This window comes from Falco punctatus (assembly GCF_963210335.1).
Source record: "Falco punctatus genome assembly, chromosome: 6".
NCBI lineage: Eukaryota > Metazoa > Chordata > Aves > Falconiformes > Falconidae > Falco > Falco punctatus.
In genome coordinates this window covers 23,781,412-23,800,597 of record NC_137585.1, presented here as the reverse complement: position 1 = coordinate 23,800,597, position 19,186 = coordinate 23,781,412, and the positions used below count along the sequence as shown (strand labels likewise).

At 39.3% G+C, this 19,186-nt stretch overlaps 1 protein-coding gene and 1 long non-coding RNA gene across 15 annotated transcripts in view; one reads left to right on the top strand and one right to left on the bottom strand.

The window, feature by feature from the left end:
* CACNA1C (calcium voltage-gated channel subunit alpha1 C) overlaps nt 1-19,186 on the top strand; it is a 468,525-nt gene that overhangs the window by 188,600 nt on the left and 260,739 nt on the right. The gene's annotated exons all lie outside the window — the stretch shown is intronic.
* LOC308065503 overlaps nt 203-19,186 on the bottom strand; it is a 46,982-nt gene continuing 27,998 nt past the window's right edge. Inside the window, exon 2 of the long non-coding RNA XR_013928799.1 lies at nt 203-19,186. This exon is cut by the window's right edge and continues 24,022 nt beyond it. This is a non-coding gene — a long non-coding RNA (uncharacterized lncRNA).

The following is a 19,186-nucleotide window of genomic DNA, read 5'->3' as shown; positions in this document are numbered from 1 at the left end:
GAAGTTCTGAAGATCTCCATGGGCTTCTAAGTTGAGTGAGAGCTTAGTATACTCAGAGTCCACTTCAGATCCAGTTCAAGACAAAGTAGTTTCATGAAGTGATTTAGACAGCCAACTCATGGAGCTATTTAGAGAAATAGTGGCCTGTAAATGAAGCGGAATTGAATTAAATATGTAGTAAAATAGTTCCAGTTATTTAAAAAAAAAACAAAGGAAATTGGCTTTTTATTTAGCCTGTAGTTTGATGTATGTAATATTAATCTCTGTTAATCTCTCCTAGGACTTGAAGTGGTGCATCATTTCTTTTGAGCCAAATATCTTCCACGTGACTAGGAGATTAGAATAAAATAGTTCAATTCAAAGGGACCTACAATGATTATCTAGCCCAACTGCCTGATCACTTCAGGGCTGACAAAAGTTAAAGCCTATTACTAGCAAGAAAACCTGTTTGAACTACCAGCATGCCTGGCGCTGTCTGTTCTTAATATGTCAAGAGCCACTTCTGTCCCATGGTCACTTGGGTGTTATTTCCAACAGCACAGTTAGCTCTGTAGTTGACAGTGCAGAAATGTCCCAGCTGAAAGGCAGCCTGAATAAGGGCATTGTCTAGTAAACAGTAATGAGTACATCAGTTTTCCATTGCTGGAGGCATCAAGATGTATGACAAAATTGGTCCAAGTTTACTATTTTCCCACATAACAATAGGGAACATGAATCCAGACTTCACTGGATATGGCTTATCTAAATTTCAATTGTCTCTTCCCTCTCAACAAAGTTCTAGAAAGCATTGTCTTTGTCAAGAAAACTAATCAGAGCCAACGTTTTCACAAAGATATTGCTGAGTGTGTTAAGTCGACCAGAAGAGCCTGTACAAGTTAATGACAGATGTCTGTATTGTTCCCAAAAATGGAACTTTTGTGCATTGTAATACATGCAGGTTTTGGCACATACTTGTTTCATGAAAAGTACCTTTAAAGATGGTAGTCATTTCAGTTCTTTGGGCCAAGGGATGCCAATTCTTGATGATTGATCAACATGTGATATGCAGAGATTAATAAAAGGAAATTAATTTTGCATAATTGAGTGGTCATTTCTTTGTGTGGTCAACCAATCTATCATCTCACCACAAATATGTTGTCTGACTTCACACGCTTTTACCAATATAACTGGTAAAAGGAATATTAAAAGTTCCCCATGGCTTTTACACCAAGACCAGTTACATTCTTGTTTTGCTTGACATTTAATTATCTGGACAACTTAAAAATTATTGCATTCATGTGACCTCCTATTGATGTTCTCCTGTTGATCTGTGTCATTCAATCTCAAGCCAAAGCTACTTAAATCACAATATTGCCCAAGCTGAAGCCAGGCTTAAGCAAAAACAATCATTAAAGCTAGGAAAATGATAAGAATTATTCTTTAAAGGTTCTTTTGAGGAGTCTGTATTTAATTTTGATTAGCTCATATTCACCCCTGAACTGTACCCCTTCATAAATTTATTAAATAAAACTAATAACTCTTTTAATAGTGGAATTTTATTCATGAGAACATTTGAAAAAACTAATTTTGGATCCAGTGCTAAAATTAATTTCTAAAGTGATAATTTCAGGTGGAAGCAGAATAATAGATTAATCTACTTATGAGTATATGATTATAATATTAATCCAGGTGATCTGGGAATAGAAACAACACAAGTTCATTGATATTAGATGTCAGGATAATTTTGAATTGAATTCTGACGCAGATCAGCAAAAATAGTTAACCAGCAGTCCATAGATTTTAAATATACTAAACTGTTAAGGAAAGTGTAAACACTGTGATCTGTAAGTGGCACAATTCATAACAACTGCTCAATTTATTGAATAAATTGTAACAATTCTGTGCAGTACTGTAGATTTGCAAAAGCAGTCAGACTGGTATCACTGTGATTTCCAATAAATGTGTGATTCCAAGCTATGTTGCTTTACATATAGGGCTAACAGTTAATAGTTAAATAGAGAAACCTTTTGCACCTCTTCAAAAGAGCTGTGTACTTCTTTCAACAGAGCAGTAGTGAACAAGGTCTGGGGAAGTAGCAATAGTGAGTTCAGGACTGTGGTACTTTGGAAGAACAGTATGAATGGGGGGTTGGAGGTGCAAGGGTGCTGCTTTATACCCCTGGACAAATTTTAACACTACTACGATATGGCACAGCAAAAAATGTTGGAGGAACACCATCTAGAAGGCCAGAAGATCTGGCACGTTGTGATTTAATGCTTTAGAGACAAAAGTTTGTGGAACTGAGCCATCACTTGCCTATACTACACCCAGGTCAAGGCAACAACATGACCCCTTTGTTTTTGTGGGGGAAGAAATCCCCCAAAACCAAAAAACCAAACAAACAAAAAACCAAAACAATCCCGAAAAAAACTAAAACCAGGGAAAGAGGACATACGGGAGAGAATGAAAAAGAGAATGAACATGTTCAGACCAGCTCTGGGAAAATGAAAAATAAGGGCATGGACTCCAGCTCAAGAAATGGAGGGAGAATCCCTGGTTAGGGCTCACTCCTCTTCCTTTGGGACCCCATCGTTGCGTCCTTTGGTCTGTTTGGTCTAGTGCGTGTGTGCTGCCTGCTCCTTCAGCAGCAAGAAGCCTGAATCCATTCCAACACCCACAAGTTCCCTGAACAAAACTATTCTCCATCCAAAGCAAAGAAATTTGAATAGTGGTAATAACAGGAACCAAAATATCTGCTAAAGAGAAGACGACCTAATAGATTATTTTCAAATATTAGACAAGTAGAGGATTACTTGCTATTAAATATTATCGCTTACGTCTCTCCTTTTCTGTCCATCAAGTGTTACTTTGTGACAATCTGTAGCTCAGAGATAATTGTTAAGTTTTATTCAAATTACATTACTAACCCTGTAACTCATACTGTGTGTAATCTTAGCTATCTAAAATTATTCTGTGGGAGGGATGGTTTTCAATTTAAGCCAACATTTCTAGCCTTTTTTACCCCTCCATTGTGCAACATTTAGCATCAAGTCCTAACAGACGTATCAGTGATTTGAGGTAATAAAAATTCTTGCTAAAATATTTCATACTTCTCCTCTTGAATATGCTGTGCTAGTGTTCTTTAGAAATTGTTAACTAATCTGATTTGGCAAATGCGTCTTCTGGAAGTTTCATTATTATTTGATTGATGTCAATTCAGTCTTTAACTACAAAAGCATCTACTTTCCATAGTTTTATCATGATGTGTAATTTCTTTTCCATGCTAAAAGGGATGAAAGATTTTAGAATTTACAGTTATGACCATTAATACTATTTTCTTTTACTGGATCTGCAGTCAGTTACATGAGCAAAAGAAATTGTTGCTAAATTTCTCTCACTATCTGCTTGCCAAAACGTTATAGTCTCCAGCTGGAGTTACTCCAGTTTTTCACTAATATAGATAGAATTAGAGTGAATGGCAAATGTTTCAAGATGGAAAAAAAAAAAATCTTCAAACTTTAAATCTGAAATATAAGGCTCTGATTTTTATCTACAATGATGAAGATTAGAAACACCCCTAAAAAAACTAACAGAGTTAACACTAGTGAAAAGTCAATGCAAATGAGAATAGAATCATGTGGAATGGAAATGATCCTTTTCTGTCAGATCCAAAATCTGGTTCAGACTTAATTTATGCCTGGGCTAGGAGCCAAGAAGATCTTCCTCATGAATATACAGGCATTGGTTATGGGTTAAGGAAAGTAGAGGGCTCGTTGTGAACTGCTTGGAAGCAGCTACCTTGACCATGAGTAGTTGTCAGTTTATTTTGTAAATCTGTCCAAATAGGGCAATTCATATTGTGAAGGATAATGCATATCAATCAATACAATTATTATTCAGTTGCTAATCTGGAGAGAATAAGGTGGAAGCTGCAGGCAATAAGGAGATGTGAAAGAAGCACATTGATATTCAACCCCCACAGAGAGGGAGTAAACAGAATCAACAAATATATAAGAAGTATGTCTGATGAAAGGAGCAGGATGAAAGCTTTCAGCTCTCAAAAAAGTATTGACTCTTGTTACTGAGGCTGGCTCTACCACTGATGTAAAAATCAGAGTGGATTTTATCCTCCCTTTTCTTCCATTCCCATTGTACAAAGGTATATCATAGCATTGTTTTTTACAGTGAAATTTTGTTGTAGGTCTTCATAAATCTCAGCATGAAACTGTGTCTAGAGCAATAAAATAATTTTATAGCAAGACCACTTAGGATAATTTGATAAGGTGCTCTGACTCCAGAAGAGTAAAAATCCTTTCTGCGTTGATCCTTAGCAGAGCTTGAGTAAAAATTTCAGAAAAAGAGGAAGCCTGGGGAAGAATTCATACGGGATCTACTTATCCACCATGCTTTATTTCAGAATCCACTTCAGTGGTCTGACATCTTGCACACATTGTTCATAAATCCTGATAGCCACATGGTCTGTATTTGTAGAAGGTTTGGTGCCATATGGAGAAGATTTAAAAGTGTGTGCTAAATGCATAATCTCATATGATATTTCATAACAAAAAACGTGAAGCTTCTCCAGGGAGGAAAGGAAAAGCTTTGTCCAAAGGTCTCTTAGAACATTGCTGCTTTTATTCCTGTTGGCATCTGCGTGCAACTTTGATAGGAGTCCTTTACTTAGGCATTTTCAGATAAACTCCTCCTGAAGGCAAAAGTTAGTAAGAACTCTTAAGATTCCACTAAGTTTTGCTTCTTCTTTTTCTTACTAATGAGATTAATATTATCAAATGTCTAATTTTAGTTCATATTGTTTTGGCTTCTGCTTCCAAATCTGAGATTTGCAAGGTATTTATTGTATGCTTTTGAAATGACTGTGGTGTCCCAGAAGTTTCTGATTGTAGTGAGGATAAACATGATTAAAGGAGCTCCAGAATAGGTAAATGATCTGTTTGTCAACAGATTAGCTAAATAAAGATATCTTAAAGTCAAGCACCTTTTAGTTGCCAAAAAACTTGGTTTAAAGATGTAAATTTAAAATTGTATTACAACCAGGAAAGCCTAGTTGCCAGTTATATAATTAATCCACTAGATCATGCCACCACTTAGCTCTACTATTAATAAATGTGTCTGTGTAGCCTCTCTGAAATGGGGCCTCCTGATGAGATAATGTATTAGAAAACAATGATGGGTTGTTATATAATGAAACCAAACTCCCTGTAATCTATGGCTTTGCTGGTTAAACAGGTGAAAAAAAATGCTGTTCAGTCTATTATTTTGAGAGGTATTATTCTGGGCTTAGTCCCTCCTTTCAAAAGCACTGTAAAATAACTTTCCAGGATCCCTTTTCCAAAGTCAAAAGCTGACTGCATCTTGTGAATGCCTAGATGTAAGCAAGAACAGGCAATAAGTAGATAAAAAGTTCAGTTGTCAGAGAAAAGAGACCAGAGTTTCAAAACATACAGGTATCTGAAGATGCAGATACATGCCTAATGAGATTTTCTAAAGTGCCTAAGCAGGTTAAGACCTGGGAGATGTGTGCCTTACTTGGCTAACTGTGTCTGAAAATCTCACTTGGCTCTATTAGCCATTTCAGTCTCCTCAATAGCTTTGAGAATTTGGCTAAGAGAGCTGAAAATGTTTTCTCTGTTCTAGAAACCTGGCAAGCCCTGTATGCCCTGGGTGTTGGGGAAGTACCAGTGATTTTCAACAGGTAGATTTAGTTATCTGTCCTCTTGGTTTATAGGCCTGTGTTCCAGACAGGGAAGGCCATTACAATAGCCAGGAATTCCTATTCCTTTTGTATTTTTATAGTATCTGTTCAATGTGGTAAACTTTTGTGAGGTACGTATACTGCCATATGAACCAATGTGCAGGCACAAGAAAGTAAGAGATGCTATTGTTTCAGGAACACTCAGTTAGCAAGCATCATACATATATGTGTTTGCCTTCACTTGTTTCTGCACCTCAACAGTTCACAGGGAGTCTAAAACTTGGGCCTTTCCAAGCTGTTCTTGCCTTGGCTCCTGCTCAATCCAGGGAGCAAAGGCAATTGTATTGCTCTGTGTGGCTTCTCCAGTTCTGAGGTTGCTACCTGGTATAAATTAGTTCTTTTCCCTATTTTTCTAAATCATGGGATCAATTCTGTCTCCATTCTTAACATAGGCTTCTGTTGTCATTATCTCCTTGTAACCAAAGAGGCCCATCTGATATTTTTATTTTATTTTTTATTTATTCTACTCCTTAAGATGGCTAGATACTGTGTGCTCCTGGTCCAGAAGAACTGGTCAGGGATATCCCTTTATAAAAGGGAGTTACATGGATGACATGAGTGCTTAATTGTTAAAAATAAAAGACACTAAATAGCAAATGAAAACTGGAAGATAAAACAAAATCACTTTTTCTTGGCCTTTCCGTGAGTTTGCAAGTCAACAGAATTAATATGGTAACTGCAGAAGGCCTAGTGACAAGACAGGCCTTCAAGCCTCCCTCACTGTTTCATTGTGCTACATTTCTCTAATGCCTCGTGTATGCTTTTCCAATAAAATCTGATTAACAGAGGCAGAGGGAAAGAGACAGAAAGTAATCCAAAGCCAACCCTGCTTTATATAGGATTTTCTAACTGATTGGGTTCATAGTTAAGAGGACTGTAGAGAGAAAAAGAAACCATTTAGTAGCAATTATTTTTAAAACATTTTATGGTGGGGTGGAGACTATCAAGGCAATAACTCTATAAAATTCAGATTAACACACACACACCCCAAACACAGAAAAAGGCACTTGATTTGTGAGGATTGAATGTAATTATAAAAATTCTGATCAATTCTAGTCCTGAGATGGTAATCTTATTATCATAGATATAGAGGCCTGAAGCAAGAAGGTAACAAGAAGAAAATATCTGTTCCTTTACCATATTTTTTTAAATCAAAACATGTGGCTTAAATGGGTCTTTGGGTTGTTTATAATTAAATCTTCCTGAACAATGCAGGAGTTGGCCATTTCTCAACTGTCTGGGGCATCTGTTTTCACATACTTCAAATACAATAAAGATTTTTGTGTGGGTTTTTTTATTCTTTTTGGACTTCCTGTACAACAAAAGTAGGAATGGATGTGTAATTGAATACGCCTTTTCGGTGTAGACAGCTGGAATAAAAACTGCATGAACCAAATTTTGCCCTTAGTTATTCTTAGATAATCTCATAGAGCTTAAATTCTACAAATGTGGAGAAGAGACAAAACTATTCTTAATCATTCTGTGTAGAGCAGCTGTCTTCCAAGGAAACACTGGTTTAGCAATCCTTAGTCAACCTGAGCTTAGTATTTTATTTCAATCTGTTTTGCAGTCAAGTTCTGTCTCTGTCGTTTGTCATAGAGTTGGTGTCAAAATATTTTTTTCATCCCTCTTCTGAAACTTAATTTTTTTTGAACTTTTCAGTAAACTGCAAATTGCTTTGGTAACATGAAAAACACCCACGAAGTTGGGACACTAGACCCTTAACTATTCAAGGAGCTGAAAGCTCTTAAACTTCTGTTGCACAAACTCATATTGGCTTAGTGTCACAGACTCTTTGGGGTTTTTTCCTGCTGTTTTTCATAAACTCCTCGTGCTTAGAAACAAGGTTGGTCACTTTTTTCTCAGAAAAGGCATTTAGTATCAAGATGTTTATCTTCATTTTACAAGTCAAATAGAGCTTGATTTGTTGTTCTTTTTACAATAACTTTGAGCTTTTCATGTTAAATCACTGTGAGGAAAAATTGTACCATTATATTTAAAGCATTTCAGCAGCATTGCAGCCTGCTTTTTCTCTTTCTGCTTCTGTAAAAGGCTGCAGTGGGTGTAATCTTTTTATTTATCTGTGATTCAGAAAAGGCATGTTCTTAATGAAGCAGCTCTGATCATTTAAGAAAAATGTCCAATAGCAGCACCATGCTACCACACACTTTGTTTTTTGTTTGGTTTTCTATATGTTGGAAACAGTACTATTTATTACAGTAAAGGCAAATCATGTTTCCAAAGGTAATTTTTTGTTTTTAAAGTACTTGGCTTTGTACTTTCCTGGAATTTCTCACATTTTAAACTTGTGCCATTATCTGGACTATTGCTTCAAAAAGTAGATTTTTGACTCTGAGGAGAGGATTTTTTTACTTTGTTCCATAATACTGATAAACTGCAAGGATTTGGGATGTATCTGCAACACTTCACTCTACACAGTCTGACTTACCAACAGAACTATGCAGCAGATTGCATTGTCTGTGTTTCAGGTTTTTTCCTTCACTCTTCTGACATTTCCATGTAAAATTCTGTCATTTTAGGCAGTTTCTAGATAAATAATAATCTAAAACCTTTTGGATTTTTTGGGTTTTGTTTTGTTTTGTTTCTTGGGCTTTTTTTCCAAAAAATGCAAGAGTCCACTTTTCAAAGACAGTTTATTTTCGGATAAGCTCAGCAAATCTTTTTCAAGAAAAAAATGGAGTGTGCAGAGAACATACCAAACTAGATGAGCAAGTCTGTGTAATAGTGGGCTAATGCAAGGAGTTAAATATTGCTTATATAAATTTCTTGTGGTTCCACAATTAGTTCCTCTTTCACTGTGAATTTATAGAAGAATTGTCTTTAGAAACACAGTAATAGAATAATTTCTTGTTTTCAGCCAAACTGTTCTTTTATTTCCATTGTGTGGAACAAAAAGTAGATCATAGAAAGTTTTTATATGACAAACTTTCTTAAGAGAAGGTGATTTGGCCCAACATGATAGCTTTTTTCTCCTTTCTTCTCTTCAGTTCTATATTCCTTTTATTTCCCTGGTAATGTATGTCACTGCACCAGCTCTGGTTTGAGATTCCTCTTCATAATATGAAATTCCACCAGGAACATACACATCAATATCTCTGTCTAGGAGACTGATCTGTCAGGGTTAGAGACTTTTTTCCCATAACTTAAGTGGTTTTATGAACTGATGGTTATCCCCTCATATTTTGCATAATATTTTAGTTCATTTCTCAGACCCACGAGCGCTGCTACAATTTTGATAAGCCATGGAAAAATAAGCCCATCTTGTAAGTTTGTATGAAGTCTGTTTTGCTTGAGTAATGTTTTGAGTATAGTCCAGGGGGTGAAATTTAGTATGTGAATGGTGGAATAAGAATCGTTACTATTATATTCATTTTGTGTCTTTGTGCACTGAGCTAAAGGCTGTAGAAGTCTTTCTGGCTATTTCTTATTTTTCTTATAATCACATGTTGTAATGCCTTGCACATATGTATTCTTTTTCTTGATTCACTACTATAAGACTTAGGATTTCACTATATTTTTATTCCCAAATTAAAAGAAAAAAAAAAAGATAATTACTGTGACCATTTTTTCCCATCCTTTTCCCAAAGCAGTGAAATTTCTCAGCCAGCACACACAAAAACATGTGATTTCTTCTTTGTTTTTCTGTATTAAAAAATGGTACTTCAGGGTTTTGAAAGATCAGGTTAGAATCTGATTAAGGTAGTGTATGTAGCCTAAAGGATGATAAGAGTTCCAAATAGTCTGGCCATGAAAGCACTTTAGGATATATAAGCAAGTTTAGATAAAATATGAGCAAACTGCAATCCTCCCACAAAACTCAGATGGAGCTCTTTTTGTAAATCAAAAATGTTCAGGCACTTTTTTGCCTAAATTTTTCATATCTGCGCTTTGTGCAGAAGCGTCAAGAAACCACAATAAAGACTATTCTGCAGACTCAAGGGATTATGATATACATCAGACATTCTGAATGCCCATCTGAACCTTCAAGGTGCTTGTGGTTTGCCCATGACTAATTTCCAACTGGCTCTGGAGGAAGTACCTCAGGATAACAATTTTTCCATAATAGTGTACCTGGAGGTACTATTTTTTTTTTTCACTGAACAGGCCTTTAAGAAAGTTTTCTTCCCCTTTCTAGTTTGCAAAACATTCCTTTGATTTTTCTGCCACAGGATGGAAGGAAAAAAAATCCCCTCAAGCACTCTGTCATTTCTTTTCTTTTAGCTGATGCCACTCATTTGCTTGCTTAAAGTGATGGTAGGGATTGCTAATGCATAATACAGGGTCTGCCAAGTTGCCCTTTTGCTGTTAATACAGCTCTTTACCTGTTTACACTAAATGCATGTTAATTGTCAGGGTAGCTGAAAAAAAAAAGAGCAGTGAAGTTAGTTAATTTGATGAAACACAAGGGAAAATCTACCCTTAGTCATACCTGACCAAGCTCCCAGGTGTCAGCAGGATTTCAGGTGTAAATGGAAGCAAACCATACATGAATGTATTTTTCTGAAAAGTCGAATGGTAATAGCGTCCTCTCAGAGGAGACTGTAGTTACAGGCTTCTGCTGTTGTCACTATGCTTGAAATCTCAAGGGAACACACTTCCCTCTGATAACCTGGGAAATCACCTTTTTCTAAGGAGGCTAGAGTGTTTTGACAGTAGCATTTTTTGTGGTATTTTGAAGATTAGTACAGAAGTGTAGAAGCCTGCAAGTAGCATAGATGCAGGGCTCCTGACTGATAAAAAAAATAGCTGGGGAATATATGTGTTTTGTTTTAGATGAGGACAAAAGTGCAGGTAATGTCTTTTTGGTTATGACAGCATTTGTCTGTGCCAAAAGGACAGCTCTTTAAAATGAAATTTCTGTGTCTTTAAAGTGAATATTTTCATCCAGCTCTTCCTGACCATCAACTAGCATTGTATTTAGTCAGGAGAGAAGGAAATGGACATGTCAATTTTTGTTATTAATCTCTTTGTTGGTCATTTCTCTCACATCTGAAAAGCTTACAGATGTGTAGTACACTGGTAGTACACAAAGAACTTGAGGGCAATTCCCCACGTAGCTACAGCAATTCAGGGTGCAGGACATTTTCAGAAGAGTATGTTTGACTTTACAAAATGATAAATAAGAATGGGGAGCTATTTTCAGGGACAGGCGTAATTCATCTGTCTCTGTTATTTAATTCTGAGTCTCAAGAAATATAATCTATGGTACAAAATAAGACTTGGTTTCTGTAGGTTCATTAGTGAAGCACAGATCTGTCCTCCCAGCCAGTATTTCAATATGTACTTCAGTCTGATATGTGCTTAAATCTCTTACTAGTCATTTGCTTTAAGACAAACTTAACTATCATCCTAGACAGGTAAAAAGAAAGACACCCAAAGTGATAATTTACCTTTTTTTATATAAATTTGAGGATGTAATTATGCATAACAGAGGATAAGGACTAAAAGTTATCTCTGGAGTAACAGCGTACAAATTATTGAAGTAATACTACATTTAAGCATATTTAGGACTTGTGGTTAAACCCTATGCTTAGACGACCTGTCTCTGCAATGTGGAACCCCTTTGAAGAATCTAACACTAATGCCTATTCCACAATTTTGCTTTCAGGGAATTGTTTAGAAAACCTTTTCTAAATAAATTGTGCAGCAAATACAAGGCAGACAGAGTATCAGCTGGAGATGGGAGTGCATTCTCACTTAGTTTGCTTTTTCTGCTGGCTTCTCCTTTTTAAGTTGCCTCTGTAACATGTTGGGATTTTTCCTCTTTTGTTCTTGCTTCTCCTTGACTAGCTAGCTGGTTTGGCATCTTATACTTGCGAGTATTTTTAGCATCTCTTGAAAAACTCTGAGATGGATTCCTGCTGCTGATCAGCTAATGCTGTTTTATCCAGTAGTTGCCATTAAAGTATCTTCTACCTGCTTCTTTGGCACTTTTTACTCACCTATTTTTTCCCTTCAATATCCATAATATGTATCTCCTAGCAAGTGTTACCGGCTTTAGGGAAGGAAGTCCTGTGAATTCTAGCTTGTACTCTGGATGTCTTATGCCCAGACTCTTGACTTGCAACATGTTTACTGTAGTATCTGCCTTGTATGTTTCTTATGTAAGGGGTCCCTTTCTCTCTTTGCATGTTTTTTTGTGACACTACAGGAATGTGCTTTACATTCATTCTGACAGAATAACCTTTCTCTGTATTCAATGCAATGGATTATTTTTTTTATTATTATTATTGCAGAATAACTAAAACTAAGAGAGGAATTGTCTTCTGAACAAAGACAGACTGTAGAGGTGTTTTTTTTAGTCCTACCCAGTACATCTTCTCCTGATGCAATAGCTGCCTTATATAGAAACCTGATTTTGCTCACTTTAAAATCAGAGGAAATGTTCTTAGTTATTTCGGGCTGTTTATTAGCAATGGCAGTCTTCATATCAAAACTTCCAGATCGGTGTCCTTCTGCCAGGCCTCTCTCATGACACTTGCTGGGAGCCTGGAATGGCTGTGCAGTATTTACTGCTGTATTCCAGGGACATGTCTTGCCGAGGATTTTTCTGGGGTAAAAAATGAGTTTGAAGCACAGACAAACAAGTAAAAGGCAATCCTCAAAGTGAGGTAAGATTGGGTTCACCTCTCTCATTACCTGGAGTGCTGTGTGACTGCTAGTGCACCTGCCCCCTTTGCAGTTCACAGCACAAATGACCAGGTACCCATTCACAAGTGAGGTCAACTGAGGACATTCTTTTACACATTTTCGGTAGGAGAGTTCTGCCACCTACATCCCTGAAATGAGCACCATGTTCTTTATTCCTTCATAACTCTTCTCACTTTTAAGGGCCAGATTTCCAACCCCCAAAATACATGAATTGGACTCAAATCAAATTTCTGAATTAGCAGACTTTTCTGGGAAGCACTCTAGGAAACACGGGAACATGGCTGTTGACATGAGCTCTCTTCACCTCAGTTTATCGAGACAGCATTGCAAACAGTGCATGTGGCACTGGCAGGTATTCCCCAGGTGTTTCTAAAGCCTTTTCAGCATTAACCTGGAGAATGTATTGTTGTAGATTTATTACTTGTCCTGTGCCTGTCCACTTTCACTATTTCCTAGTCATGTGGGAAAGTTTAAGCCATGTTATATTTCTTGCTTACTAACCTGAAGCAACTGCACCTAAACACTGCACGTTTGTCATTAGAGGACGGAGCAGCATCTTGGAAACTCCTGGTTTATCAGTAGTAACCTTGTGCAGAAAGCCCTGGATGTTGAGTTTCACAGTAAGGAGCATATGTTTGTGATGCATGTGCTTAAAACGGGAAAAGAAAAAAGAAAAGAATGGAAATGCCTACTGATGATATCTGGGTGTTTTCAGTCCACTAATGTCAAAGGATACTGTAAAGAGAGGGAAGAATCACTGCTCACTGAAGTGGGGAAACAGAGGCACAGAGAAGTCAAAGGGCTGAATCAGCATTTCCATTCTGACTGACGTGGGTATGCACGCAGCTGATACTTGCTGTATCATGTCCAGCTGCCATCACACCTTAAATGTTTTACCAAAACCTAATTTGTTCTCCTCTAGAAGCTTATTTCTAGTCCATTCAAAACTTCCCGTGAGGTCAAAGACTTGGACACACAAGAAGTTACAGCATTGTGCCCTAAGGGAAGCTGGTTTAGAGCTGCTCAACCCTTTCCTTCTTCTAATGCAGTTTATATATATAAATTGAATTTCTTATGTAAAAAGATAAGGCTTTTGTTTTTCAGAAACAATCAAATGGACCTCAGTAATGTCCCTAAGGTTTTGCTTTCTTCTGTTTTGCTAAGAAAAAAGATACCGACTCGTATATCTTACATTTTGACAGTGCCTTTCTTTAAACAGAAACTGATTTAACTGAACTCTCAGTTAATTGGTTTAAAAATATGAAAAAGCTCAACTAGGGTGTGCAGTCAGCTTTTCATAGCGCATCCTGGAGTCAGTTACCATGGCACTGTGAAAGATTTTGGTCTCCATGGCAACCACAGGTTGGCTTGTTGCACCTTTTATGCAGACTGAAAGCAGCAGCTTGTGGTATCTGGAGTTAATATGTCGAGGAGGAAGTAGATACATTACCAGAGAGGTGTTTGGTTTGTTGGGTTTTTTCCCCTGCTTTAAACTCAATCAGTCCCTTAATAATTGCTCATCAGGCTAATGGCAGTAAGGGCCGAGTGGAAGTGGCTACGTGGGGAGGCAGGGTGCTCCAGGGGGCCTTGCAGCAGCGAGGAAATCTCCCCCTGTCCCTCCTGGTGAGCAGCCAGCAGAGCTGGAAAGCCACGGCTCCATGTACTTTCTGGGACTGTTTTGCAGCCATTTGTTCCGGGTGGCTTTTTGCTAAACCCACAGCGAGACTGGCTGTGCCTTTGGTCCCCTGTGTGCAGTGTCAGGCTACTTTGGCTAAACACTGGCTGTGGCCATGCAGGGCCCGGACCCTGCTGTTAGCCACCCTGGTGTGCAGCTGTGTCTCCCTGGCCATTCAGTCCTTCCTCTTGCTGGTGGGCTCAGCTCTGGCTGCATCTTGATATGGGTTTGGCAGGGCATTTCTTGCTGCTGGGGTGCTGGGGAGGCTAGGGGTGACCTTCATTCAATGAAGCAGGGCAGGACAGAGGGTAGGCACCAACCAGGGCACTGGGATATTATGCTTCAAGTACACTCTCTCTGAAATCACTCGTCATATAAGTGTTGGGCAACTTACATGGGGAGGTGGAAGCTGGCGGTGTCCTTCAGCTTTCTGGTCCAGCTGTGCAGACTGTGGTATATGCTTTTGTGTGATATTTTTGCTCATGCTTGCTATCTCTGTTCAAATGAAGCAGGATACACATTTAGGTGCAGCTATTACTGGTGCTGTTGGCCCTCTGTAGCTGCAGGATCTGGGGCTGGAGGGAGAAGCTGCATCCTTGCTTTTATGGTCCAAGGACTACCTTGCAAAGCAGGGCACAGGAACATGCAGTCTCAGCACTCCTAACCTCCCTTGCCCTCCCTACTTTCGCACGTGCTTCACAAGCATTACTGTGTCGCCCTGGTAGATTGCCACGGTCAGGGGGTTGCTTTTACAGAAGATAGGGTGGTGTAGGAGGCCCCTAGGAAGACGACCTCTACTCATTCCTTGGGCTTGTCTTGCGAAAACGTGTTGGTGGTGTTCAGGTCCTGTTGCTGGAAAGCATGGAAGAGTTCCTGGAACTGCAAAAAAGGAAGTGTAACTCTGGCAAATTGGTGCTCAGAGCTGCTTTAAATGGGCTTTCATACACACTCACTGCTTGTTTACCCTGAAATTGTAATGGCAGAGAGAGCAGGCTGGTGAGGAATGCTGGCAACGGAGGGAGGAATTAAGGCAATATTTTCTAATTCCAGAACATACTGAAAACTTTCTGTTGATCTTTTCAGGGCATTGTCACTCTCAGGGCAGCATGGCTCACAGAACCAGAAGATAGTTGTTTAGCAGTGGGTATACGTAGTTAGAAGTTAAGACTCTCTAGTTACACTGTTGACTAAAAATAGCTAATGCTTAAGTCATGTTAATAGTGATTTCTGAATGTTTTGTCTACCAGAAACTTCCTTAAAGCAGAACATATTACAAACAACAGAAGCAAGTAAGTGTTGCTTTCAATGATGAATAGACCATCTTCATGTGAAACTGGCAGCCCTGAAAGTCCTAGGTAGCTGGTAGACAGATGAGCATTACATATTTTAAATGCCCTATGTTTTTTGTACATATTGTTTTGAATTCACACAGCTGCCTGTATTGGGTTTATGTGGCAAGGTGGGGGGCGGGGAAGCTACAGGGGTGGTTTCTGTGAGAAGCTGCCAGAAGCTTCCCCTACGTCCGACAGAACAATGCCAGCTGCTCCAAGACTGACCCACTGTTGGCCAAGGCTGAGCCCACCGGCAATGATGGTAGTGCTTCTGGGATAATGCGTTTTAAGAAGCAGAGGGGGGTGGAAATTGCTGGGCAAGAGCAATTGTAGCTGGAGAAAGGACTGAGAAATGTGAGAACAACTCTGCAGACACCCAGGTCAGTGCAGAAGGAGCAGGAGGTGCTCCAGGTGTAGAGATTCCCCTGCAACCTGTGGTGATGACCATGGTGAGGCAGGCTGTTCCCCTGCAACCCATGGAGGTCCACAGTGGAGCAGATATCCACCTACAGCCCATGGAGGACCCCGTGAAGGACCAGAGCAGGTGGATGAAGTAGGCTATGACCCATGGAAAGCCTGTGCTGGAGCAGGCTCCTAACAGGACCTGTGGACCTCTGGTGAGAGAGGAGCCCATACTGGAGCAGGTGTGCTGGCAGGACTTGTGACCCCACAGGGGACCCATGCTGGAGCAGTTAATGAAGAACTGTAGCCTGTGGGAAGGAATCACATTGGAGAAGTTCATGGAGGACTGTCTCCTGTGAGAAGGACCCCACGATGGAGCAGGGAAAGAGTGTGAGGAGCCTCCCCCGAGGGAGAAAGTGCAGCAGAGACGACCTGTGATGAACTGACCGCAGCCCCCATTCCCAGTCCCCCTTTGCTGCTGCAGGGGGGGGAGGCAGAGAATTCTGTTGTAAAGTTAAGCCTGGGAAGAAGGAGGAGGTTTGTTGGTTTTTTTTAAGATTTGGGTTTGTATTTTATTACCCTGCTCTGATTTGATTGGTAATAAATTAAACTGATTTCCGCAAGTCAAAGCCTGTTTTTCCCGTGATGGTAATTGAGTGATCTCTCCCTGTCCTTATCTTGACCTATGAGCCTTTTGTTATATTTTCTCTCCTCTGAGTGGGTGATGAAAAAACCTCAGGAGGACCATAGATTTGTTTAGGAGGTTTTTATTAAACCTCATTTGGCCTATATGCTGCTCCCTTAATGTGTAAGGAAAAAAATCCTCCTCCCTCATGTTTCTCAATTTTGTTTCCAGTTCAAGACCACTGGAATGAAAATCAGGGCATATGGAATATTTTTAGGCCTCAAAATAGATTTATATTTCATATGGACACAGGCTTTGGTTGAGTCTTATCATCTGTTCTTAACCTAATGATGAGGCCAAGGAGCAAAGTTTGAATCCAGTTTTGGAGGAGGAAAGTATGTGTTGCAATGAAGACTGTATTTGTGATGGTGTTAAGCTTTCTGGCTAAATTTAGAAAGTATGTTTTAAGATTCAGAAATGACATTTTTTCTATAAAGCATTGATACATAGATCCATATGCTTTTAAATATATGAATTTCATTTAGAAATTTGACAGCCAGAATTGAAAACACTTAGCTATGACAGAATATTCCCTGTTAAATATCAGGGAGAAAAGAAGGATTAGTGAAGATGGGAACCAGATGTAAGAGCATGTTTTAGGTTGATCCCAGCATTAGAGCAGAGTGCTTCTTTTCTCACCCGTGCACCGGCCATTCTGCACTGGAGTCGAGCAGTTTTCCTGCAACTTTCCCAGCAGGCAGCTGCCCTGACAGCATCACAGTCCTGCTGCCTTGAGAAGGCAGAGCTTTAAGGATGAAGCTCTTGTTTACATTTCAAACATTGCTCTGCCCAGTACATTGAAAGATGGAAATATATACACCTGTAAAAATCCAACAGCTTTTTCAAGTTGGTCCTAACAATGGAAGCTTCCTTGTTTATTTTCCCATCGCACTTGTCTTCCACAGAAACTGGTGACTGCTGTAAGGGGCAATTACTTGCTCTGACTGCGATGGTTTTCAGTGCTTAAAACAATGCTTAACAAGTGCATAACATCCCTGTATGGTGTTTTCAGGAATTGCTCAGTAGCGACAGAGGGAAGAAACAAGCAAAGGCAGAGCACGCTCTGCCTTCCACCTGACTTGAGATAAATGACAGTAATCACATAGACAGTAATCTGGCCTTTTCTGCTCTGCCCACCTGCTGCTGCTGCTGTCATGCTCTGCACTCTGCTGCCATCCTCCGTGACAGCGGCGCCTCCAGCTTGGCACTGCTGGGAATAATGAGGGGTGGCACAACTCCGCAGCTGCTGCAGTGGTAAAAGGGGGGTGCTGGCAGAGAGGGGGTGAAGAGCTGGGCTGGAGCCAGCGTAGTGGGAAATTAGCTGAGCTGTCATTCCTGCAAACAGCGAGTGCTTTAGCTCTAGTGTTAGCAGAGGGCGTGAGAGGGAAGTTTTTCTATCTGGAAGTCTGGCTCACAGGGGAGAGTAGAGGGCATCATGCGAAGTCCAGCCATAGCTGAAAGTGTAGGCTACCATAATGCAGCCCAGAGGGCAGGCCTTGGCATCTTTAAATACAGTCACGATCATTTAAAGTTTCTCCTGCTCTTCACAGGGCAGCTCAGGGCTTCAGTGCAATTGTACAGGGCAGAAATCCTCCCCTGGACAACAGGCTGTTTGAAAGGGCAGGCACGATCTGTCTTTCAATACAGAGCACATCTTAAAACACTTCAACACATCCCAGCTGTAATTAATGAGGAAACAAAAGCCTATAAGTGTGTATTATTTTTTAAATAACGGTTAATGGTGAATTTAAGAATACAAACCCTACTGCATGTAGCTAATTGAGAAGAATATGGGGATGTGGAAACTAGGTAATGAGCAAGCTGGTGAAGAGAGCAGGGTAAAAAGTGGCAGGTTGTAGGACATGGAGTTCACAGACTGAATGTTGGTGTAACGTTAGGGCTAAGCAGTGGCTTTTGATCATAGGGAAGTCAGGGGACAAGGCAGAACTTGTTTCTAGAGATTTGAGGTTTCCCTGTTAATGGGATGTATCAGCACTCATACTTGGCTCCATCGTGTGAGGTCATTATTTTATCTAATCTAGTTATTTTAGGCTGACCCTCTATAGTTCAGCATAAATAAGGACAGCTGGAAGAAATATAAAGGAATTAGGCTTGTTCTGAGGACGTACTAACCTACATTTTTTTGTGTGTATCTATGCATATATTTATATGTATTTATATATATGCACACATACTTAATAGTGTAAAATTGCTATGACAGTGTCTAATCATTTGGGGCTGATTAACTGAAATGCATGTAACACAAAAGTTTAATTTTCCACTGTAGATAAGAAAGAATTGATCTTAAAAAGTGAAATAAGTAGGGATAGTTACTTCTTTTCTGTATCTTTATTGAAAAAAGGAACTTATTACTATTTGGAGACTTCTGACATGAAAGATGCTTAGAATCTATCATCAGTGCCAGTGCCTTTGGTAGGCCTCTGTGGATGGTGGTTTTGAGTCCTTGCATATTTTCCATTGCTCCCTTTCTTTAATCAGTCCCTATGTGCTATGCAGAAATGGGCACCCAGACCTGAAGCCTTCTAGTTGTTCAGTAGAATGGAAGGATAATTTTACATGTTACCTTTTCTTATATATATCAATATATATTGTTTGCATATTAGGAAGTAATCTCTAAAATAGCGTTCCTACCAATTTGTACCCATTTT